Source organism: Danio rerio, chromosome 14, assembly GCF_052040795.2.
Source record: "Danio rerio strain M-AB ecotype USA chromosome 14, GRCz13ab, whole genome shotgun sequence".
NCBI lineage: Eukaryota > Metazoa > Chordata > Actinopteri > Cypriniformes > Danionidae > Danio > Danio rerio.
In genome coordinates, this window is record NC_141034.1 from 44,445,803 (window position 1) to 44,473,240 (window position 27,438).

The following is a 27,438-nucleotide window of genomic DNA, read 5'->3' on the forward strand; positions in this document are numbered from 1 at the left end:
TCCTATTTGCTCAAATAATGAAAGAAAAACTCCCCGATGGTGTTATCAAGACTTTCAGAAAAAGGACAAAAATTGTGTGATACTGATGACGGCAGCCAGAGAAGAGAATAACGTCAAATATTTACTCTTACCCCTATAGACGCTGCATTAGAAACACCTCACATATGCAGTATTTATTTATTTTATTTTTTTTTTTGTAATTGACACAATGAAGATATAATACATTCATAAATGCATATAAATGTTCATACGTTTTAAAAAAATCTAAATATTAAAAACTTTCAAGGATTTAACATTATGATGACTGTTAAAAACGTCGTAACAGTCTTGTGAAAAGGGTCTGTAATGTTTTTGTTTAGGATTAGTTTCTTACACTCAGTATTTAGTTCATATTGTTACCACATGAAGGTGGCAATGAGGTCTTAATGTATGTAAAGAGTCTTAAAAATGGGCTTAAAAGATAGTAAATTTTACTCTCTGATTCCTGCATATACTCTGAACTAATAAACTAGTAACTAATCACTTTTTACAGTCAATGTTATTGTATATAAGCATACTTAACCTGTAGTTATATAGGTGATGGCATCGGTCATTCAATGAAGTGTATTAAGTGTATGTGTTGTCCTCGAAGTCTTCAATGGTTGGCATTTTTTGTTGTAAAGCATGTTAAATGTTTTCAGTGAGCTGATTTGAATTTGGTCTCCAATTCAAGATGTTGTTTTTTCACAGCCAAAGGTTGTGGCCTTTATGCCAGTGACGTTTGCTCATTAAGTGCCATTCATAGATTACCGCAGGCCATGATTTGCCTGTCTAGTGACTGAGCACCTGTCAGCAAGTGGCAATCTCCCACCCTACATCTGCATGCTGTTCCTTGCCACTGCCTGTCCAGTTTCTCATTATCTCAGTGCCCTTTTACTGCCCACATGGCTCTGTAAGTGGGTCAGAGCTGCTTACATTTGCAGTCTCCAAAGTCCCAAATTTCTATCCACGCTCATTGATCAGCTAGGCTGTGACCCAGAAAGCACTGCTGTGGCTGTCCACACACTTGCAGAAGTTCAGAGAGGAAATTTGGTGAGTTATGCACCACGTGTGTTGTTAATCATCTCAGTGTTACTGTTCTGGAATAACTATGTTAGTACTGATGATTGCTTCTTCACTTGCATGAATATAAAAACATCTGTTTGACATAATTGAAGTCATTTTTTATTTATTTTTTTACGATAAATAGCTAAATTGAAGCTACTTGAAATGTTGTACAGAGACATTTGTAAAAGGAAAATTTTGATTCATGAACTGGTGAAAAGAGGACTAAAAAAATCATATTCAAGTAAAAGTACTGTTACTTTTTCCAAAAATGTAGTAGAGTAACGGTGTTTGTTGTAAATATTACTCAAAATAGGAGTAAAAACTAGCCCTCTTAAAAGTTCTCAAATGCAGTGAGCATCGAGTATTGCTCTGTGAAAAGTTGCTCTGTGAAAAATGCAATTTGTGTGTGTGTATGTGTTTGTGTAAATGTAACATTCTGTAGTATATTTAGTCATTGTTCAAGAACTTATACACTGACAGACAGACAGACAGACATAACATTTACTAGACTTTACTAAGACTATGTTAAGCTGCTTTGACGATCCATTTTGTGAAAAAAAACATGTATTGCATTGAATTGAACATTAGAACTATTCATAAAATTATAGATAGAACGATAGTAGAACTATAGATAGAATGATAGAAGGAATATTAGAACTGCAGACAGAACAATAGATAAAAAAATATAATGATAGATAGACAGACAGACAGACAGACAGACAGAAATTATCAGAAACAGAGGTACAAGAGCTGTCACTGGGGTGATACCTTTTGGAAAAAGTTACACATTCGTACCTAAAGGTTTCATATTATTAGCCCGATAGTACATATTAATATTGAAAAAGTACAAGTATTTAAGTTTTGAAATTTCTTCGGTAGTAATATATACCTTTGAGGTACTAATATGGACCTTTTAAGTACAAATGTGTCCCTTTTGAAAAGGCACCACCCCAGTGACCGCTCTTGTTCCTTTATTTCTGAGAGTGAACAGTAAACATCCGCTAGTGATCCGCCACCTTCACACCAGTGATATGCTGTTTAAACAGTCTCTTGGTCTTTGTGTGGAAAGATTTAGAACATCTTTTTGGACACTTTGATGCAGTGGTCACCAAACTTGTTCCTGGTGGGCCGGTGTCCTGCAGATTTTAACTCCAACTCTAATCAAACACACCTGAAGAAGCTAATCAAGGTCTTACTTGGTATACTTGAAACATCCAGGCAGGTGTGTTGAGGCAAGCTGGAGCTAAACCCTGCAGGGACACCGGCCCTCAAGGACCGAGATTGGTGACCCCTGCTTTAATGCTTCCAAATGGTTTGCTGCATTTATAAAGTATGATACGATTTAGTTTCTATGTGTGATTTGATTGGACAGGAATTGCAGGACTTTCTACTTTAGCCAATGCCTAAAGACAAGAAAAAATAAAGTATTGACTGCAGATTGAAGGAAATTAGTGGAGTAAAAATACTGATACAGCACTAAAAATGTCGTCAAGGGAAAGTAAAAGTACACATTTTTTTTAAACTACTTACTAAATTACAATTCCTGAGAAAAACTACTCAGTTAATGTATTTTAAGTATTTGTAATTAGCTACTTTACAGCACTGTTTATGAATTGCAAGCAAATTCTATTTAGTGCACATGCTGTGAAGCGCAGATCGACACGTCCACTTCATTTTGCACTTAATTTTCAGGAGAAAGTTATATTGAGATAGTCAGCTCGTTTCCCTTCACATCTGCATATTACATGTCCTGAGAGATTTGAATCAGATAAATTAGGGCATCTTTGATCCGATGGACACATCTGTCATTCATTATTGCTGTCACAGAGTCTCGAGGATACTGCCAGCTGAGGCTCTCCCAGGAGAAGATGTCTGTCTCTGTCTTTTTTTTTTTTTTTTTTTTTTTAAGATGCTCAAGATAAAAAACACAATTAAAGCATTAGCTGGAATGTTCTGCTTAAAACATTTTATTTTTCTCCCCTCAAATGAGCAGTGCAATTAAGAACATGAAAACTCTGCCATCCTGGCAGGGGCTGTAATAGAATCTGGCAGCTCAATGACAGGGGTGATTACGAGAACTTTAATTGACAACCTGTCATTCTTCCAATGTTTCCGACAGACACCGCGTATTGTTTCATCATTCACAAACACTTAAGGATTCTTTTAAAACGTGGCAGCGAGCGAACCACTATAACCCGCAGCGTGTGTTTTAATCACGCTCCCCCGTGCAGCCTCGATGACCCGCAGAAATGCGTAGATGACAGCGGGATGTAGGCAATAAAGACTCACCATGCCCTCTTCAGCAGTTCTTAAATAGTGATGAGGTGCTCATAAGGAGCACTGCTAGAAGAATAATATCCCCTCTGAAAGGGTCCGTACCTGCGCAGCCATGTCTAAGTGGACGTCTGCAGCCTGATGTGAAATTAAAAAATCCGCCTCTTACTGTGACTCTAATTAAAAACACTTGAATCAACAATTTTGCATGCAAGGCAGCACTTGAAGAAGCGATGCCTGGTGGGTTTTGCCGAGTGTTATTAGCATACTCTTATTGTCTATTCCTCTGTTTAGCCCTGGCGCATGAACTTCCTCACCTTCGATGGTTTAGAACGCCGCCCGTTTTCTCTTCTCCTCACGATGCTTTCATCTAAATGCATAATACGCACGGCTGCGGAGCACTGCGCAAAAACCGCTATCTACATGTTTCTTCCTCTGTTATTTTAAGACAATGCACTACAGACCTTTGAACCCGCTGAAAATGCGATGCATTCAGAATGAACAAAACCACCCTCTCCGGGATTGTTGGTGGACTCCTTCAAGGTTGGCTCAAGAAAAAAGCGAGAAGAAAAAATCAATGACTCTACAAACAAATTTCTTCCAATAGTTTGAATACAGTGCGCCTTATTCAAAAGCGAGACTGGTTCATGCTTGCGTTTATATATTAGCTGTTTGGGAGCCTGCTATGAGCCTTAAACATTGATTCACCAGAATCTCTCTTTGATTGTTCCTCATATGTGTTTTTCAGTCAAATGATGTGCGTTTCAAGTGAATGGATGAAAAGGCGATAGAAAGGAAAAATAAAGCGCAAGCATCCTCTGGCTTTTCCAATTGTTCTGCGCTCGAAGCTTTTGAAATGTGTAAACATGCAATTCTGCTGTCTGTATGGTGCTTTCTTTCCATTTCCTTTCCATTTTGCCATCGGTATGTGCGTAGAGACGGTCAGAACCGGCTGTTGTTTAGACAGCAGACCAGGGTAGCCAAAACGTCTCCGAGTGGCAGAGTTCCTCTCCAGAGGAAGCACATTAAAATGCAAAATCGACCCCATCTGGGTTTTTGATTTGCAATGTAAATCCACTTTGTTGCAACACAGAAACATGACTGTGATCCCAGTATGAGAAACTCTTTGTTGAAGTGCAGCCATGATCTCTTTCTTTCCCCTTTTTCCAAGATTTTTTTTTTCCCTCACCCAGATAAAAGTTAATTGAATCGGATCTTAATCTTGTTCGAGATGTGTCAAGAGGAAAATAAATAAAAAATATTAGCGCGGGGTACAGAAATCCTCTATCTCACAATTTTTTTTTGTACCCTCTGGAATCAGGAGCAATCTCAAGGCTGTTTTTGGCGATTAGGTCTTTGGTGTTCTCGACTGAATGCCTCTTTTATCACGAATGCTGGGGTGTTTTTCTCTGGCTGCCTGTGGAGAGGAGAGTGAGATGCGGCCTGGGATGTCAGTGATCAGCCACCATGCTCAGCTCTGCCTGAGTCTCCTCTTTTCTCCTGGAGGGGCTGACATTGAGCCAGACTCAACAGATGACCCACACAATCACTGCAGCACCTGAAAATAAAACAGTCTTCCTTGGGCTTCATCACCGCTGCATTTGTCTGTGTGTGTGTATGTGCACATGTGTGTGAAAGAAGCATTTTTAAAGGGGCAAAGGAGAGTCTTATGTTTCATTAGCATGTTAATTTTGTGTACAGAGACGGTAAATAGATACATGTTTGTTTTTTGTGTGATTAATTCCACATATTTGAGGAAATGTATAATGCATGCACTGCACTGCACTAAGAAAAAAAAAAAAGGTTTTCTAGTATATTGTTGTACTGTTTTTGTAGGTGATTTCTTAAGGTCAGGAAAAAAGCGTATTGGAACATGTTGCTTGGCTGTCAGTGCACCCATATAGTGCTGAATTATTGATCAGCTTGGGCCCAGCAGTGAAGGAGAGAGAGGATTGTAGTTAGGGAGCATTCACATTAATGAATATTGAATAAGATTTCAGAGTTCAGTGAGATTTTTAAATGGCTATGCTGTTTACATCTGAATATTAAGAACATTTTCTGACACAGCTTGTTGAACAATTTGCAACAGTGCCTTTCAAAAGTTTGGGGTTAGGGAGAAATGAATACTTTTGATCCGTTGTGACAGTAATGACATTTGTAATGTTGCAAATGTTCAGATAAGTTATCTTCTTTTGAATCTTCTTTTTAAATACGTATAACAAATAAAGCAGCACAGATGTTTGCAACATTTGAATAAGAAATGTGTCTTGTTTCTTGTGCAACAAATCAGCAAAAATGAATTATTTACTGTCACAGGGGTTGTTGTTATATTTTAATAAAATATGATAATAGAAACAGCTCTTTAAATTAAATCTGTTTCATAATAGTGTTTTTTTTTTTTTTTTTTTTTTGCTGTATTTTATATTTCAGAACTACACAAAAATAGTTCCAACCTAGTTCTAACTGCATTCATGACTAAAATAGTGTATTTTGCATGCCAGGCCAGTGACTGGCAATGCTATTTTTAATTCAATTCAATTTCTGTTTATTTATAAAACGCTTTTCACAATATAGATTATGTCAAAGCAGCTTATCATAGTTCCAGTAAAGTCCAGATTTCAGAGTTGAAGTTCAGTTTAGTTCAGTTCAGTGTGGTTTAAGTTTCACTGCTGAAAGTTTACACACTGAAGAGCAAATCCACCAAAGCGCAGCTCCACAAGTCTCAATCCAAACAAGCTGGTGGTGACAATGGCAAGGAAAAAAAAACTTCACCAATTGACAAAGTGAAGGAAAATAATTTTAATAATAATATTGTAAATTTTGTAGTGTTATTTAAACACTACACACATAGAGTCCTGAAGTATTTCAGTGCTAATTTGGTTGTCAAGTACTTACACATGTAGACTGAACACTAGGGATGCTCCTACCAGGATTTTTGCAGCCTATACAGAGTACCGATACCTTATTATGGTGATCGGCTGATACCGAATACCAATTTTGTTGCTTCAAACTTTATATTGCATAAAGCACATTTTCCCTCTAAATATGATACTTAAAGCCCAAGCTGTTTTTTTACTTGCATTTTTTTATTTCCCTCTTTGCTATTTGGGCTTATTGGAACCTAATAAGAATAAAACCCAGGCATCATCTTTTGATATGATGTACTTTTAGAGAAAAGTGATGTCCATATGTGTGGACTTGTGGTCTGAATTTCCATAAAACCCAATAAAGTCACCTTTGTGTAGTAGAATAAAAAAACTCTTTATTTCTGCCTTGAACACAGCAGTTTTTTTTCTGACTGTTTTTAATGCATTAATAACACATACACATATATTTTTTCAATATGTTTTGACTATCAATAAACAATTTTTTTTTGCCCATTTTGGACAGTTAAAATAGTGTTTGGGACACATGCTGCAAAACAGTGGCAGGATGACACTGTACGTCTGTAACAAAATATAAAACGTAAAACATGAGCTAAAATGTGCTGTCCACGAATGTGGCCACTAGGAGATTAAGTGGAGATCTTTCTTTACCTAAGAGAATACATTAAAGCAGTTGCATATAATTCCTTAAACATGTCTCTTATAACCATTTAGTGTGGACATGTCATGGTCAGAAATAGCTTTACAGAAAATAATAGATCAAATAGATTTTTAAAAAGTTTGGAACGCATATTTGATGCATAAGAAGTTAAAATGCACGCCTATGAATACATATTTGTTTATTGCAATAAGTATATTACACAAAGGTATATTATAAAATTTTCAAGTTAAAAATATTTTATTTTATTTTATTATTATAATTTTTTAGCTAGGTTTTAGAGAACTTGCAATAATGTCAAAAACACATAACATCTCAGCCTCTGGCGATCAGTTCTTTTGCTAATTTACAGTCGTCTCCATGATTTCCAGGGTATTTTATCAAATTCACAGGCGTCCCTTCCTCTACGTGTAAACCTGTAAACAACACCAGCGATTGGTTCATGAGATCGGCCAGATTGGCGAGTAGCGATCGAGTCATAAAATGCGATTATTGGCCGATACCGATCTCTGGTTGATCGATTGCAGCATCCCTAATAAACACATATGACTGCTATATGAGGATGGCATCACCTTTTTTACAAAATGTGAAAAGTGTGCTTCTCACTGTTAAGTGGACTTGAGAAACCTTTACTCCCTTCACACCTTCACTTGACAAAATCTTCACTCCTCTCTCAAAAAACAATCAAAAAAACTAAACACTCTCTTACTCCAGCACTTAATTCTCTGAGCACTTGCAGTTCCTTTTTATAATTAGCACTTCCTGTGTGTACTGCCTCTTCGTGTTGATTTTCTGAATGTCTCCTCGATTGGACAAAATCATCCACCAAATGACTAAATGTAAATGTAAAATCTTGATTTTGTGGATTACATGGAGACAAAAGCCCTGTACGCATTGCAGTTGTTTCTCATGTGAATGCCTGTAAATGTAAAAAATAAATAAATAAATAAAGTCACTTTATTTTAAGGTACATTTCTGGCTATTAACAAACCATTAGCTATGACTTTAAGCTTTGTAAGCTCTGAATTTTCTGCTTATAATTAGTTACTGTATTAAGGTAGTTTAGATGATTGGTGATTTAGGGTTTATGTATGGAGTAGGATTAGGGATGCAGAACAAGATCATGCAGAACATGTAATAATGTTTAAAAGTACTAATAAGCAGTTATTATCTTAGTAATAGGCACGTAATAGGCAAATAGTTAATAGTGAGAATTGGTCCCTATACTAAAGTGATACTGAAAAATCTTTATAGCTCTTCAGTGATTAAATGTCTGCTTTCAGATGAAGATATATTTGCTTTGGGTGTCTGATTTTGTAACCCTTTGAACCCAGATTTATTCAATTCAATTCAATTCAGCTTTATTTGTATAGCGCTTTTACAATGTAGATTGTGTCAAAGCAGCTTCACATAAACGGTCATAGTAACTGGAACAGTGTAGTTCAGTTTTTAGTGTTTAAGTTCAGTTCAGTTCAGTTTAGCTCAGTTCAGTGTGATTTAATCATTACTGAGAGTTCAAACACTGAAGAGCAAATTCATCGATGCGTTGCTCTACCAATCCTGAACCATGCGAGCCAGTGGCGACAGCGGAGAGGGCATTTATGTGGGCAGGGCGTCGGCATCAGTGCTGACACAATCATCACGACAACAACCGGTTACATTGTGCTGTAACACATAAAAAATAAAGTCGGCTTTTGCAGTCAATGATAATAATTAGGGTTGCTACGATCGATCTCATAAACTGATCACAATTGTTTGTTTTTGAGTTTACAAGTAGAGGACAAATATGAACTGAAATCTTTTTGCATATCAGAACTGAAAGTTCAGTGTTTTCAACAATATTGCAAGTTTATTAAAACTTGGTTGTAAATATAAATATATATATATATATTTTTTTTTACTTGAATATTTAATATATTTAACTTATCATAATATACTTATTGCATTAACAATAGTTTATGGACCTATTTCCTTTTAGTAAAGAAGTAATGGATTTATAGGTGTGCATTTTAACTTCTTATGCATCAAATATGTGCTACAAACTTCATTGAGACGTGTTGAATTTTCTTTTCATCATTGGCAATGTTTCTAAATTACTTTGTTAGTCATTTTTCTTACCCATTTTTTGTGTGCATTTTATTTTATTAAGTATCATCCTTAGAGGGAAAAAGCTTGAAGAATTTGAACCGGTACTTGGTATTGGCCAATCTCCATGACAAGGTATTGGTTCTCGATATCAGCTGCAAAAATCCTGATCGGAGCATCCCTTATAATAATTTGAAAAATAAATAAATACACGGGCACTACATTTCTAACACTTTGGTAATACAAGTGTCCATTTTTACTTCCGAAAAAAAAGTTAAACATTCTAACTATTTGGTCGTATTTGGTCATTTATTGAAGCATCAACTGTGTTTCATGGAGCTGAAATTGTGAATATTTTTGTGTTTCAGTGGTCAAAAAGGAATTTACAAAATTAATTTTTGATCAATCTCAAAAACGTAGAGATGCGGATTTGCATCCCAATTAAAATCACCACACAACCTTGGTGTTTAAAAAGAATCAGCTCATGAGAGAAAAAAATAATAATTTTGGGTTGATACAACTATAGTGTCACTAAAATACTCCCTGCAAATGGAGAAAATCCTTTACGTCCCGCTGAGAAACAATTACCATCTGAATAGGGTAATTAATGTGCACTTTGCAACCTATTTCCAAAAGTTCACAATTTCAGCCGCATGAAACACAGTTGATGTTTAAATAAATCACAAAATACGACCAAATAAAAAACACAGCTAAAAAATATATATATATATATATATATATATATATATATATATATATATATATATATATATATATATATATATATATATATATATATATAATTTTTTTTTATTATTATTTCTTATTTCTGAAGTGAAAATGCATTATAATTGTGACAAACTGGAGTAATTAGTCTGTCACATGACCTCAAAGTTGTGGTCTTGACTCCTGTGTCTTCTCCTTTGTAAGGACAAACTGTTTTACACTGATAGATCTTTGTCTTCTCCAGCTAAGAATGATTTGAGAAGACCACAGGAGCGGATGGAAGAAGGGCAGAGAAATTAAAGGGCAGTCGCATTCTCCGCCAGAAACCATATTAAAATTGGAGATACGTTTTCAATCTGGGATGTCCAGAGGGAAGGGGGTGAGGATCATGAAAATCTGAAGCCTTCCTTCTGATGAAAATGCATGAGGCTGAGCTGTGTTTTGAGAAAATGAATTATCGAAAGCAAACATTATTCCAAAATAGCTTTAAATCTGTGAAATATGCAGTTGAAGTGAGAATTATTAGCCCCCTTTGATTTTAATGATGTTTAACAGAGCAAGGACATTTTCACAGTATGTCTGATAATATTTTTTTCTTCTGGAGAAAGTCTTATTTGTTTTATTTTGGCTCTTTAAGCTATATTATTAGCCTCTTTAAGCTATATTTTTTCTCAATAGTCTACAGAACAAACCATCATTATACAATAACTTGCAGAATTACCCTAACCTGCCTAGTTACCCTAAATAACCTAGTTAAGCCTTTAAATGTCACTTTAAGCTGTATAGAAGTGTCTTGAAAAATATCTAGTCAAATATTATTTACTGTCATCATGGCAAAAAAATAAATAAATCAGTTATTAGAAATGAGTTATTAAAAACTATTATGTTTAGAAATGTGCTGAAAAAATCTTCTCTGCGTTAAACAGAAATTGGGGGAAAAAAAAAACGAGGGCTAATAATTCTGACTTCAACTGTATATGTATAATATATATATATATATATATATATATATATATATATATATATATATATATATATATATATATATATATATATATATATATATATTCATTCTGTTACAACATGATTGTGTTCTCTTGTCAATGTCTCGTTAACCTGACTTTCTCCTCAGCTGAGATTATTACAGTAAATCAAACGTCACAATGTCGTCTGTAGCCCGTGTAGAGCGTACAACATAATTTATGCAGTTATTAATTTCTTAAACATCAGGATTGATGGCCAGCCAAATTTGATGTATTGTTGAGCGCAAGAAACTTTTAGGCGCTGGATTTATGAAGCTCTCTACTGGGAGATAAATGCCTTCCATATTTTATTGTGTCATTTTTTATTCACGCCAGTAGCAGTGTATTTGTGCACATTTCTACAGACAGAATGCTAAAATAATGTCTGCGCTACCTGTCATTTACAGACCTTGACTGCAATGGGAAAGGCGGTGATTCACATGCTCAGTCTTTACCCACCTGACCAATTAGATGTAAGAGAACCACACAAGATGGAGTCTGCCTTAAGGAGCAGGTACAAGCCATGCCTGCCTCACAGCAGTTGCTAAGCAACAGCATCTTTCTGTTATTTGGAAGAACTTGTTGCCAGTGAGCAGCTCTATATCTATATATTTATATAGAAAGTAAGTGTGTGTATGTGTTGAGAAACAGTGTGAAGCAAAAATGAAATCTGCTGGATTTTTTTTTCTTCTTCTGTCACCTCAAAGAACAAAATTATTATAATGGAAGAGTCTGTTATTGGTCTGAACTGTGCATTGCCTCTTTTCTTCATCTTTAACATTGTTTGGCTTTTTGCTGCTTTTATTGATAGGAATGGTAGAAAAGGGTTGGGAAATCATGGGTAGAATAGGAGAAATGATGCAAGGTGGAGTCAAGCTTGTGTCTGTGCTGCGCTTGGCTTTGTGGTGTTAAATTTTAATGTTTTTCTCATAGTTCTCATATGATGACTGAACCTTCCCAAAATGTTGTAGAGATGCTTGTGATATGAAGTGAAGCATGTTGTGAATGTGAAGTGAGGAGTAATTGGTGATAGGCTGCTGAATTGTCAAGTAGCACACACCTTATAGATATTGTGGCAACAATGAGAAGTGAACAATAATTCAGTGGACTGGGAATACTTATTGCACTGGTTGCCACATCAAGACATTGTTCAGATGGTTTATTCATTTGCCTTCGGCTTAGTCCCTTTATTTATCAGGGGTCACCACAGCAGAATGAACCACCAAGCTATACAGCAAATGGTTTACACACCCGATGCCCTTCCAGTTGGAAACCAGTACTGATAAACCAGCCAATTTAGCTTATTCAGCCAATTTTGCTTATTCAATTCGCCTATACCACATGACCCATGCATGACAACACCGGGAGAACATACAAACTCCACACAGAAACGCCAACTGACCCAGCCTGGGTTCAATCCAGCGACCTTCTTGCTGTGAGGTGACAGTACTAACCACTGAGTCACCGTGTCAACCCTCAGATGGTCTATTTCAAGACATTTATCATGATTTTTAGCTTTTATTCTATGTACATTAACCAATCAGACTCAACCATTAAGTGACTCTTTATTCTAAATATTCTAAATATTTTTTTAAATGTTTCAAATAAAGACTTTTCTCCTCACCGTTTGATCAAAATTGAAATAAAAATTGTAATAAGGTCAACCCAGGCTCATTGAGAAAATGTACCCCTATATACATCTCTGGAGAACGACAAATATGTCCCAGGAGGTATGTTTTTCTTTTTAAAAATACACCTGTGTACGCTTTTTGAGAGATCAAATTTCTGTTACGAGTGCCATTCGCACCTGCTGCTCTTGCATAAATCCACTAGAGGCTGCTGTCGACTGACTGACTGACTGACTGACTGACCGATCGGCTGACTCACCCTCCTTCTTCCCTAAACTTAACCAATAGTGTTTTCAAAAGCACCAGTTAACCAGGGCCCACCCACTTCCCTAAATCTAACCAACAGCGTTTAAAAAAAGCAATCCAGAAAAAGAAAAGCCCTGATTTTTTTACCACGTTTTCAGATTTTTCTCACCTTGTTATTATTATTATTATTGTTATTATTATTATTATTATTATTATTATTATTATTATTATTATTATTATTATTTGTTTGTTTTTTGCCTTTTGTTTTTGTCTTGCCTGCTTTCTGGAAAAGTTCTTCGCCGGACTCAAACCTCGTCATCGCGGTCAAGTCTTCTCTGCATGTCAATTCCTCTGATGTACACGACGAGCTACTGAACAAACTGGTAACAGAGGAAAAGCCATTCATACGGACATAAGCAGTCAGCTTGTAAGCATGAAATGAAACTACGTCATACTGCCCAGTAGTGTTCGTTTTAAAGACTAAATGCAGCAATATATACTTCTGGCTACATAAATCGTGATCTCCAGAAACGTATATAGGGCTACATTTTCACAATGAGCCTATGTTGAATACTATGACATATTTATAAAAGATTTATTCCTTTTATTCAAAGCTGAATTTTCAGCCTCCATTGTCACATGACCTTTCAGAAATCATTCTATTAACTGGTTGTGAATTTCTAAACGATAAACAAACAATTTGTTCTCATTCACCGTGATGCTTCCACCTAGATCTTCCTGTTTATTTGTCAGCAGAAGTTTTGCATCACCCAGCTCACTTTTGACAACTCCAGGGCTTAAACTACAGATTATACTTGCACATTTTTTGTATGTGGACTTCCCACCCACAGGCAGTCAGACTGACAGGCACTGGACAGCAACAAGCCCAGTGCATTAGTGCAGGTAAAGTTTCTCTTCCTTTTTGGCAAAGAGAACGCCACAGCCCTTTTCCTTAGCCTTGCCTAACATTCCTTTCTGCAGTATTATTATGGTTATTAATTTATTTTTATTATTTGTTTCCCTCTTTCTTGTGTTGTAAGTTAAAATGTCTCCTTTCCTTTTTTTTTGTAAGTACATTTCTACCCCAAAAGTAGAACAATTGAGACGCATTGTATATATTGTTCAGCTCTTCATCTGATGTGGACTATTAGAGCGATTTGAAGCATCATTTCTGTATGTGTTGTGTACAGTATGTGACCCTGTGGAGTGAGTGAATGTTCTGTGTTGGAACGAGACAGGTAATATGTACGCATGGAATTTGATGTATGTTTGCTGGCAGAGGCTGCAACATGAGAAAAACAAATGAGTGCAGTGACATCAAGGACATGCATCAGGAGAATACAGAGGGAGCTGAAGCCTGGACTTGTTTGAAAGGACACAATGCGTTGAATAAATCTGTTGTGTACGCTACAAATGTGCACGAATGTATGTCCATATCATTGTTTAATTTCCAATCTGTCCTTGAGGATATAAAAAGTACTTCCTATCGAGAAGCCTATCAGGAAATGCAAAGTTCAACAGACAGAGATGTAGGAGCTCATAAATTAAACGTACACGCCTGGCTCATCTGCTTGCATGAAAGACAGGCTGTCTAACTATGCCCCTTTTCTCTGTGTATGTAATTAATACATTAAATATTATATCAATCCTGCTGCCCACAGCTGTTTGGTTCAAAGGAAGTTTTGTATGATGGCAGAATGCCCAGGGCCCAGCGCAGGAAAAAGCCGTGCCAGTTTTGCCAAAGGCTGACTGATCACAGGAAGGAACTGAGCTTTGTAATTCAGTGGAGGGTAACGCTGAGTCCCACGCTTGTGGACCATGCTGTCGTTCCTCTCTTTCTTTTTTACATTGTACCCAAGCCATCAAATCTTTGAATGGAATTTCAATGGATTCCCTGCATATAAGCACAGCATTGTTTTGTTTTTGTTGTTGTTTGTCACCGGTTTTGTCTTCTGACCTGATGGTTGCTTTTGTTTATTGTCACCACCCTGTTTGGTTTGCCGCTGTCTCATTGGTGTTCTGTTCTGACAGGATTGCCTCTATAGGGAGAGACAGAGGAGGCAAAGAAAAACATTTGGCTTGTCGGAGGAAAAACAACTGTGAGTGCTTACTTTGCACCTGTGATTAAAGAAGGGTCTACTAAGGTAATTTAGAGTATAGCCTTGCATTTTTTTTTTTTTTTTTGAGTTTATGTGAATTTAATGTAGAACCCTGTTGCACTGTATTAGTTGACCTGGAAGTTGACCTGAAAGTTAAAGTAGACATTCCAGTATCATCCATCTGTCTTTCCGTCCATCCATCCATCCATCCATCCATCCATCCATCTATCTGCAGTTAATAAAAAAAGTGTATTCAGTGTGTGAATTACAAGGTTGCCACCTCCATCTATATTATTTAATTTTTTTTTTTTCAAAAGAACAGACAGGCAGTCATGGCTACTGACAAAACCCAAGTCATTTATTATATGTATATGTTTATTATATATCATTTAATATTAGCATTTTTTTTTTTACTAAGATAATGATTTACTTGATAAGAATAAAAGAATAATGCAAAGTTTTTTTTTCAAGTAACAAAATTTTTTGGCGGCCACTTTATTAGGTACACATTAGTAGTACCGGATTGGACCCACTTTTGCCTTTAGGACTGCCTTAATACTTTGTGCATAGATTTAACAAGATATCGGAAATATTCCTCAGAGATTTTGGTCCATATTGACATGATAGCATCACGCATGCATCATGCATCACACATTTTGCATATGCGCACAACTGAATAAGATAAACTTTTTATTCGATAAGAAAAGATGCGCATGAACTGCGATGGAAACACTTTTACCGCACAAACTCTAGCATGCGCATTAAAAAGGTCATGTAATTTTGTTAAAAGAGATCATGTGATGGTAAAAATGCGTATGAATGGACAAACCATCAGGCTGAGCACACTGTAAAACATTTGAAATGTGCCTACAGCACGGACGCTCACTGGATGTTTTTATCTTATTCGGACCATTTTCTGTAAACCTTAGAAATGGTTGTGCGTGAAAGTCCAAGTAGATCAGCAGTTTCTAAAATACCCAGACCAGCCTGTCTCGCACCAACAACAATGTCACATTCAAAGTCACAGAAATCAGCTTTCTTCTCTATTCTGATGGTCGGTTTGAACTCCAGCAGATCGTCTTGACCATGTCTACATGCCTAAATGCATTGCTTTGCTGCCATGTGATTGGCTGATTAGAAATTTGTGTTAACAGTTTGACTGGTGTACCTAACAAAGTGGCCGGTGATCAACTTTAAAATGAATCAAATGTTTTTTTTTATTGTTTTTTTTCAATGGTTCAAATATTCTTTTTGATCTTTCTTGGTGGTATGTTGACCTTACTATTGCTCTTGATACAAAGACTTGCTGTCTTTGTCACAGATGCGCCAGCCCAACAGTTTCTCCTCTTTTAAACTCTGATGTTTGACCCATAATGTTGTGTGCATTGCAATAATTTAATCTAAACTGTGCTTTTACTCCGATAATAAAACCTGCACACTCTGCCTGGTGACACTCTGCCACATGTGCTTTACTGGTGGAATGTGCAATCAATAAAGATTTAACCACTTGGCTGGTCAAATTTAACAATTTAACAATTAGTTGACCAGTGTTTCAGTTTCATTGTCCACCACCTTTATAGAGTCTAACGAAGTCATACCTATGTCATTCTACTGCTTTGTATCCCTGTGAACCACATATATGTACCTGAACACACACACACATACACATACACACACGCACACGCACGCAGTGAGAGAGTTTTTCATCTTTCATATTCAGGAATTCATGTCATTAATGCTATCTTTAACCACATAACCTACCTCACAACACTCATTCCAGCAAACCTGTAAGTGTGAAGTGATTGACAGACAGAGACAGCTTTTGCTTTTTCTGATTAAAAATAGAACAAACCGCTCCCATGACTTTTTTTTTTTTCTCCTGGGCCGTCAGACAGTTCTGATTTATTTTTTTCATTTCAAAAAAAGAGATATTTTCTGTGTGTTATACTAAAGAAAGTACAGCAGTTTTTAATAATGACACAGAACGTTTCAAGAGGTCGTACTATAGTCTCAGGCACACTTAGAGTGTGTCTGTAAAGTTTTATCTTGAAATACTGCACATATTATTTAATGTGCGTTTGTGCGCATGTCTTTAAATGAAAATAAGCTTTTGTTCCAGGCGCCCTTTCCAGAAGAGGATGAAGCCTTTTACACCTTTTTTCTTTGTTACTTTGACAACAAACAAAACATTCGCATGCGTCAATCTGCTTGTCAGTACATTTTTCACAACAGGGTTTTCTACTAAAAGGTGAAAATATTCAATGCATTTCGGCTGTTCATTTACATGACAAAGCCATTTGGGATGTTTAGAATTCATCATTTTGAAAATGGGTTTCAAAGTGCAAGTATTTATTTTTTTATTTTTTTATTTTTTACAAACAATACTATTATTGTATTCTTATAAACTGACAATACATTTTTGTGTTTTCTTAAAGTTGTTTGATTCCATTCGTGAATGTGTAAACAGTATAATAGGGTATATGCAGAGGGACTTTTAATTGTTCAGTAACCTGGGTCAAACGCTTCCAGTGAACAGTATGCAATTACAAAATCAGCACGTTTTAGGTCTGTTTTCTTTAAAAATCAACAATCTTTACTGCCTGATTGATATACTATATAAAGTGGGTCTTAGGAAATGCAAGAAGCACTGCATTAAATCGCATTTTTCCACACCATGTCTTTAAAATTTGAAAATTGATTTTATCCCCGTCGGCGATACGGTGGCTTAGTAGGTAGTGCTGTCACCTCACAGCAAAAAGGTGGCTGGTTCAAGCTTCGGCTGAGTTAACATTTCTGTGTGGAGTTTGCTTGTTCGCCCCGTGTTCGCATTGGTTTCCTCCGGGTGCTCCGGTTTCCCCCACAAGTCCAAAGACATGCAGTACAGGTGAATTGGGTAGGCTAAATTGTCTGTAGTGTATGTATGTGAATGAGAGTCTATGGGTGTTTCCCAGTGATGGGTTGCTGCTGGAAGAGCATCCGCTGCGTAAAACATATGCTGGATAGGTTGGCGGTTCATTCCGCTGTGGTTAGCCCAGATTAATAAAGGGACTAGGCCGAAAAGAAAATGAATGAATGAATTAATGAATTTTAATCCAGTATTTTCAATGGAGTGTCTGCGCTCGCCTGCTGATTCTGACAGCACATGTGTGTACACAGCTTTTTATCACGTTTTACGCTTAAACAACTAAATTAATGCTTAAGTCTATTTAACTGATTATATTTTATATAAATTAGAACATCAATGCTGTAATAGGAACCGTATAAAATTGAAAAAGATTATATTAACTGTTCACTGGAAGTTCAGATTTTGTCAATTTTGTCCTTCTAGTTACAAAAGGTGAAGGAGGGTTGTCACAATAAAGTAAATTTACGCCCCTGTACTATACCAGCCGAAGTATCATGATACTGTATTAATTCATAAATTAAATCTAAAGCAATATACCAACTCTAAGCAAATTATCAGAAATACTATAATACTAATAATACTTAAATTTAATTCATAATTCCCTTATTATTGAAAACTTAATATTTTTTGTTTGTACTGGTATTTTCTGTTTTATTTGTATATACTGTGACTGTTTGATGTTATTGCTGTAAATGACTGATATCATGACTGATATGATTGATGTCATGACTGATACAGAGTTTTGCAGCCTTAATGCAGACTGTTAAAATGAAAATAAATGGTCTGTTGATTGGTTATTGCTTATTTGACGTCACAAACGTGCAACCATTTAAGTGACTCTTCCACATGCAACTTTGACTATTTTAGAACTGTTAATGACTTTACTACAGTTAAAAACTACAGAGGCACCACCAGTATTTTGGAGTCATGGTATCGCGGTGCTGCGTAAGTACCGGTAAATCATACAACCCTAATGTGAAGTACATAAATTATTATTATTCAGTCATTATTTCATTTTCTTTCAGCTTAGTCTCTTATTTATCAGTGGTCGCCAAAGTGAAATGAACTGCCAGATTTGTTTACGCAGTAAATATTCGCATCCAATACTAAGACACTAGTTATTATTATTATTATTATTATTATTATTATAAATGTTGTTGTTGTTGTCGTTGTTATTATTATTAAACATTTTGATTGACAGCTCTATTTATTAAAAATTGACCAGAATTTTCCCTATTATTTATTTATTTATTTCATTTGGACATCACAAAACACTGGATAACCAAATGCATTTGTTTAGGTTTTTTAGCAGACTTGCTAATTCTAAACACCTGTCTACATATACAACACTATAATTCTTTATATAGAATTGCTGTAGGGCAAAAGCAAACACAGCATGATCAAACAAACAAACTATTTGTGCAAACACTGCTGTTTTGTTTTTAAACCACTTTTAAAGAACACTACAAAAATATTTATATTACTTTCTAATTTTAGGCATACAGGTTAATCATTCCACAATTTGGTTCCTTAACAGAAAAAAAAACAAAAAACTGATTGATCGAAAGAGGTCTTACACTTTGGCACTAGACCGTCATCATTAGCAGTTGCTCATGTGTCTCTCACTTTTGCTGTCTCCAGTTAACACTGGTATCAGTAGAAAAACACTAGCAACTGTCTTTATTTGTTTTGTTTTTTCTCTCCACTTTTAAAAGGAAAAACTCTCAGGTGTAATGACAGGACCAGCAAAAAGCAATTGCTTGCTATGCAGGCTAGAACTTTCTTTCTGCACTCATAAACTGGTTCCTCTCTGCATTTGTGTATGGTATCATCTCACAGTCTGCAACATTACTACAGTCTGCAGTGCTTTCAATAGCAATCTGCCTGTTGAAGTTCAACGTGAATTCCTCTGTCATCAAAACACGAGGAATCTCTGCGTTTATCGCACTGTAGTGAATCAAGGCCACACCGGCCAGATGCATAGGCCATCCCTGCACTGCCTCATTAGCAAAATGAATGTGAATGAGCACAATGCCAGCTAGTGGGCTTAAAGAGTCATACACAATGATACTTACTCAACCATTGTCATTCAGATCTCAGGGCAAGATTCACAGACTGATATCAGACAATACTGTTTCACTATAGACGGAGACTTGAGAGACATTTGCTTTTGTTCTTTTGACAGAGAGGGGGTCCCAGAAACCCCCTCACGTCTCCTTTTTCCGCCGCATCCCCGACAGGACTCTGAATTAGCCCTCTTAATTAACATTTACCAAACACGCAGAAGCCGTGTTAAGGTAATGGGACACCCTTTAATCATTAATGGAAACAAATTAACCTTTGAATATCAGCAAGAGGAAGGTTGTTAGTCGTACCCTCATCAAGCATGTGCTGTCAGCGTGATTGCAGATGTGTGGAAAAGCTGCATTTGTGAGCTGCCCCGCTGCAGGACCTGAGCTGGGGAGCGAAGTAGCATGTATGTGGGGCATTAAGACGCTCATTATAGACCTGCGCAATCAAATCAGGTCAGCGCAATGCATCGCAGCCTCCAGGAAGCATGTGATAGTCAGTCCAGAAACGCCTCGCATTTAGTTAATTAGACACTCGGATACTGAACTTGGAACAGCGCTGTCACTTGATCACTTTTTGATGGGCTTTATAATAAGGCTACGGCTAGACTTATCTGGGTTTATTTAAAAGCATAGCTTTTTTTCTTTACGGTTTGATTTTCCGTCCAGGGGTGTGTGAAAATTGGTTTTGAAGGATTAATGATTTATACATTTGAAAATGCAATTTTGGGAAGCATTTACACAGCACTGTTTTGGTCATTCATAACAATGACAAATGCATTTTAGGGCTGAAAGTAGGGCTGAAAATAAATGCAAACGTTTGAATCATTCATTCATTCTTCATTCATTTTTATCCACTTTTCCGGGTTGCGGGGGCAGCAGTCTTAGAAGAGAATCCCAGACTTCCCTCTCCTTAGACACTTTTTCCAGCTCCTCCGGTGGATCCAGGGGTTCTCCTAGGCCAGCCAAGAGACATAGTCTCTCCAGCGTGTCATGGGTCTTTCCTGAGACACCCTTCTGGTGGGACATACCTGGAACACCTCCCTAGGTAGGCGTCTAGAAGGCATCTGAAACGGATGCCAGAGCCACCTCAGCTGACTTCTCTCAGTGTGGAGGAGCAGCGGTTTTACTCTGAACTCCTCCAGGGTGACAGAGCTCCTCACCCTATCTATAAGGGTGCACCCTGCCACACTGCGAAGGAAACCCATTTTGGCCACTTGTATCCGAGATCTTGTCCTTTTGGTAGGAATGTAGATTGAACAATAAATTGAGAGCTTTGCCTTTCGGCTCAGCTCCTTCTTTACCACAACGGGCCGGTACATAGACCGCATTATTGTTGATGCTTCACTGATCCGCCTGTCTGTCTCACGTTCCATCCTTCCCCATCCCAAAACCCCAAGATACTTTAACTCGTCCACCTAGGATAAGGACTTTCCTCCAACCTGGAGGAACTTTTGAACAGTTTTTGTGAAATCTTCAATCACAGGCCTGCTATGTGTCTCACATAGAAATCTTATATGTGGCAATGTATGCAAATGACATATTTGACAAACTCATATTTGTATTTTCACATATATAAAATATGTCATATGCACTGAAAAAAAATCTGTTAATTAACAGTTTCTTTGTTAATTAAAATGTTTTCTGTTTATTCACAGTTGTGAACTACATTATGGGACCTGCTTTGTTGAATTTTAATGTTGAAAATTCAACTTGCAGTTAAACAAGGTAACTTTTATTGGAATTTTAGTAGTTTGAAATAATGTGCAAGAAATAATTTATAGAGAAAATAACAGTGTTGTAAAATAACAGCAGCTTATTACAAGGTTTTTGTACTGTAATATACATCAACTCATAGAGTATATAATTTTAGACTATTAAAATGTTAATAAAAGTCACCTTTTCCAACCAAATAAAAATATAAATAAACTGGAGGAATAATCAATGCCCAATGCAAGATATATTTCAAACCATGTAAAAATGTTATTCAAAACATATATTCACATATTCAATGGCATACACACTCAGATACACACATACAATATAGCCAATTTAGTTTATTCATTTCACCTATAGCGCATGTTCTTGGACTCTGGGGGAAACAGGAGCACATGGGAAAACACATGGAGAACATGCAATCTCCACACAGAAATACTGGCCTAGTCAGGACTTGAACCAGCGAGCTTCTTGCTGTGAGGCAACAGTGCTAACCACTGAGCCACAATATAAGAACATATACAGTATATCTAATATATTTTAACATATTTACATATTTGAAATTCCAATTATTTAAAAAAAAAATGAAACTGTCATTATTCCAATATTTAGAAATATTCAGTATGTTGCGTATTTGACATAATTTATATATGTAAATCCCAATGTTTTTGTAATTTGCATATATTTCCATGTATCATCTTTCTATATGGGATAATACAGTGATTTGAGCTTTTTTTTTTTTTTTTTAGTGTGAATAGAGATGGTTTTAAACACAGAAAAAACGTATTCTTTTGTTGTATTGTATTTTTTTTTCCAGAATCCATTTTTAAATAAATGTTACTGCACTGTAAAAAAATCATACGATCAATTAGTCCCTACAGCATATCTTTTCAGGCAGTTTTTTAGTCATACGTTTTTAGGCAGATGAGACTCTGATTGGTTTATTCTCAAAACACACCTATAGCTCATTAAGATAATAAGCTCAACCCTGTTAGACCGTGCTCCCTGGGGCAGAGCGTGTTAGAGCGCCTAGACCGTTAAAATAGAGCCCCATAAGTTACACAAGCAGTTTTAACCCAGTTTAACATAAGTTCAATAAACTCATTAGGTTAATTTGATTCAGCTTAAAAATGTAAGGCAACCAGGATTTTTACAGTGTGTACTGTTTATTTTATTCCCCAGTGATAGGTTGCAGCTGGAAGGGCATCTGCTGCCTAAAACATATGCTGGATACGTTGGCGGTTCATTCTGCTGTGGCAACCCCAGAATAATAAAGGGACTAAGCCGAAAATAAAATAAATGAGTGAACTGTTTACTTTACACGCTGTTGTACTGAGTTCTATTTTCGTATTCCATTCCAGAAAACATCACTGAAACTTTAGGCATTTTTCATGTTGCAATTATTTTATTTTGACATGGTTCCTCATTTAGTCTCGTGGGCCAGCCTGAAGACCCATCGGTGACCTATACACACCTGCAGCTTCTCACAATGGACATCCAGCATTCTCCAGCCTCCTAGACTGCAGCTTTGCACAAGACGTTTGGCCAGAGGAGAAATGGTCATGCCTGACTGAGCCTGTTTTTTTTTTTTTTTTTTTCTTTCACTTTTATCAATTGGTAAAGTTTGTCCTCGCCACTGTCACCACTGGCTTGCTTGGTTTGGGACTTGTGGAGCTGCACATCGGTGGACCACACTGACATTAACTAAACTAAACTCCAGCTCTGAAAACTGGATTGACACAGTTTCAATCTACTAGAAACTCTATGTTAAGCTGCTTTGACACAATCTACACCGTAAAAGAACTATAAGAATAAAGATAAAGATGAAATGGAAATGATTTGACTGTCAATTTTGTTTATTTCATAACACTATCAGTACCAGTGAGTGACTTTTCAAGAAGTTTTTTTTTTCTGTTTTTTTTTTTTTTTTTTTTTTTTTTTTTTACAGTAATATTCAGTGAGCTTTTTAATAAGCTTTACATATTACTTGAGCTTTGTTTTCTGACATTTTAGACAGTGTTTTGTTAAAAGGCTAGTGTGGACCAAATGTGTTTTTGAACAAGAACACCGTTTTCAGACATACATAGATTATTGTAGACATGTCCTAAAAGCCTTGTCATGTCATTTTCCAGACATTATAAAAGCAAAGAAGACTGCCATGATTTTTCATACATTGTAAAGTCTGAATTTATATTAAGCAGTGCCGTTTCATTGGCATAGTAATTAATGCAATCGCAACGAATCCGACTCTTACAATATGTGACCTTTAAATATCACACTTGGAGCTGGAGTTTGGCAGTGTGTGAGGCTGGGCCGTGTGTGTGAAAGTGGACATGTGGTGATGAGGCTGGGGAATGTTTGACACAGCTGTGAGGTGACAGCTGCCATGAAGCTATCTGCTGGAGAGAAATAAACACATCAAGTCTGTGAAAATATATTTACACTCTGTGTATATATATATGTATATGTTTTATGCGACTCTCTGAAATGTTTGATTCTGATTAGTCAATCGCAATATTCTGTTGTCTCTTTTCTCCTCATTATTAACATCATTGAGTATAGTTAAGGGGTAATTGCAGAGGGACTTCCTAAATTATTTAAAAAAATAATACTTCTTAAAGGTTTAATCCAGTTAATATGCCTTTCGTATGGTTGCGGTTTTGTAAAAATATACTTTATCTAACATTTTCTTGTAGCTTTTGTTGTTTCTACGGTTAATAACATGACTTTTATTGATGTTATTAGTAGTTTGAAAATAGAAATACCATAGATATATAAACAAGATATCACATACGGACCCTGAGCATTTGTCAATAGCGCCGCCACCTTTGTACAGTGCTCCCAGAACAAATGTCCTTCAACTGCACTAGTCAAGACTCAAGCCAATGTGAAGATGCTGGACTTTAGCGCTGTGTATGGGCGTAGTAACGAGCAAAGAAAACAAAGCACAAAGGCAGAACATTTCATAGGTAAGATTTAGTTTTTTTACGTTTTTGTATGTTACAAACTTTTGTGCTCAACAAGTATTGATGATAATAGAGTAAGGAAAGTAGCACCAACTCGCACTAAATACTAGGCTTATACTAGTTTGGTTGAATAAAATCAGCAAACAGCGTAAATGAAATATTACAACAAGATGCTGTGGTGCCAGAAACTTGTATTATTGTCGGTTAAGAGAATGAGTCGTTCATAACGGAGATTCATTCACAAATTAATCGCTCCCTCTATAAGAATGAGAAGTGAAAGCAGGAAAAGTTGTGTGTTTCTGGACATGGATTAGATTAAATTTAACAGGGAGGGAGAATAATACATTTCCATTCACACAAACACACTGGCAATGCCCATGTTCACTTATCCATCTACTATAATTTTCATAATTTAAAAAAAAAAAATTGCATACTGACCACCAGGAAAACTCCCGATCATTGATATATGTGTATAAATGTCCAGCTCTGGAATGGCCAGTGCTCTACTGCACCATGGTCCCACATTAATTTCAAAGGAGCGCTACCCTGTACTAAAATGGCGGCTCTATTGACACATTCCCTCCAATAGACACCAATAGTGAAGGCGAAATCTAATGTAAATGTCTATGGAGAAATACTATATACACTATACATCTTGCTTAGATATTTTGTCTTGTTTCTAGAATAAATATCAAAAATGTCTAAATTAAGTGAGTATTTCCTTAAACCAAGCAAATTAATCTGCTAGTATAGGGTAAGAAAACTAATCTAATTTCAAAGAGAAAATATGACTAATTTTCTTCCCCATTGGCAGATTATTTTGCTTGTTATATGGAAAACCACACTTAATTTTCACTTATTATTTTAAAAACAAGACAATATTTTGCTTGTCTGGAAAATACTTCTTGATTTCAGAGAAACGACAAAACCTTCTTCAAAAAAGTTTTTTTTATTATTTATTTATTTATTTATTTTTTACAGTGTATATACAAATAAATACAAAGAAGATCTGGAAGGTCATTTTAGAATTTTTTTTACTGTAATTTACATAAATTAATTAATCCCCATGACATAAATAATTTTAAATTAATACAAATGTTAAAAAAGACCCCCCCAAAAAAACTAAAACATCATATATATGAGAGAGCGAGATTGTCCAATGCCTAGATCTGTTTTAGCGTGCTTTTTCTTTGCACACCTTAAAATGTTTGTGAATTAATCAGCATTAAACAATAAGTAGCTTTGTAGTATTGCAAGTTTATTACCTCATCCAGGCATTTTAGGCTGATGCTTCTTCTGGTCATTTGTATCAAACTGTAGATATGTTTTCTCTTGTTTCATTCAAACCCAGCTGATGCCATCAATTTTGCACAGCTATCGACTATATTTACGGTAAGGAAACCAAAGCACTTCCGTATTAAAAGTAGACCTGTAGAAAAAATGTTAAATGTAAAACGTTGGAGTGTTTGTCTTGTTGCGAAAAGAACAGTTTTATACTCTTTGATGAATAATAAACAGTAATACATGGTTTTAAAATGGGTCCATGGTTTGTTGTCCATAAATGTTGTCCATCTTGTTTGGACTGTTGTTATTTTTTCCAGGCACAAAACGTATTTCATTATTATTTTTTTATTTTTATTATTAGTTAATAACAACAAATTAACCAGTAAGCTAAATTGACATTAAAATAACATGCAAAACAGGTAAATAATCCAGTCCAGATTGTATTAATGAACTAAAATTGTAAAATAAATAAATAATATTACATACAAATGCATAAATAAATAGCACAACAACAGTTAGTGTGAAAATGGTGGCCATAAACTAAATATCCCATGTCAATATTCTCTTTGAATATTCAAGCACAGGCTTATTATTGATTTCTACCTCTATATACATTTCTGGCGATCACAGAATACGTCCCAGGAGGTACATTTTTTTGCGGTTTTTGTTTGCGCGAATCCACCAGAGGCTGCTGTGTATGCTTTTTTTCGGATCACAAATTTCTCTGCCGCACCTGCTGTTCTTGCGTAAATCCACCATAGGCTGCTGTCGACTAACTGACTGACTGACTGACTGACTGACTGACCGACCGACCGACCGACCGACCGACCGACCGACCGATCGACCGACCGACCGACCGATCGATAACCCCACAGACCCCCAACTGATAGTGTTTTCAAAAGCAAAGATTAAGCCAACCACTGCATTTCGTAAACCCAACCAACAGTGTTTTCAAAAGCAATCCAGAAAAAGAAAAGCCCTCGCCTGTTTTTTTTTTTTACACCATTTTCAGATTATACCACATTTTCACCCTGTTTTTTAATTGTTTATGTTATTTTTTGCCTTACCTGCTTTCTGGAACCGTTCCTTGCCCGACTCGAATCGCATCATTGTGGTCAACTCTTCTCTGCGTCTCAAGTCTGTCGACGTACACGGCGAGACACTGGACCAACAGCGGTAAAGCCGTCCTCATGGTGGTAAGCAGTCAGTTGTTAGCGTGAAAAAAAAAAAAAACTAACCCATCGGCAATATTTTACTGCCCTGTAGCGTTTGTTTAAAGGTGAAATGCAGCCATACGTAGCTGGTTACATAATTTGCGCTCTCCAGAAATGTATATGGGTAAGTTTTCACAATAAGCCTATGTTGCAATATTCTACCATTCGTTATATGTTTAAATGTCATATAATGTATCAATTATTTGCATGCATAGCTAGTTTCTTGCTTCGTGTATGAGTTCTGACCATCCTATCACTGTTTATTTTGCCATACCAACCTGCTCATCATCCCTTATTTATTCCTGTTGTTAATTGTCACTTTGAAACCTTCTGAAACGACAAACTCTGCAATGCAACATGGCTCGGTTTTGACTTTCAAATGAGATAACGTAAACCTGATATATCTGATATATCCATTATTCAGATTCCCTCCTCACCACGTGCCTCTAAGCCCTGGTGAGCCAAAGAGAGGAGCTATTTTGCGGATGATAGTTTAATGCAAATCAAATAGAGCTCGGCCATAATTCAGTCATTCTTTATTCATGAGCGTACTCCAGGACTGGCCGGCGCTCTGG

At 36.3% G+C, this 27,438-nt stretch overlaps 1 long non-coding RNA gene across 1 annotated transcript; it reads left to right on the forward strand.

The window, feature by feature from the left end:
- Positions 1–938: 938 nt before the first annotated feature.
- LOC147840887 (uncharacterized) lies at positions 939–22,966 on the forward strand. Its single transcript, XR_015507999.1, has 4 exons — positions 939–1,071; positions 9,959–10,093; positions 11,144–11,250; positions 22,831–22,966. It is a non-coding gene; the product is annotated as an uncharacterized LOC147840887 (long non-coding RNA).
- The last annotated feature ends 4,472 nt before the right edge of the window (positions 22,967–27,438 follow it).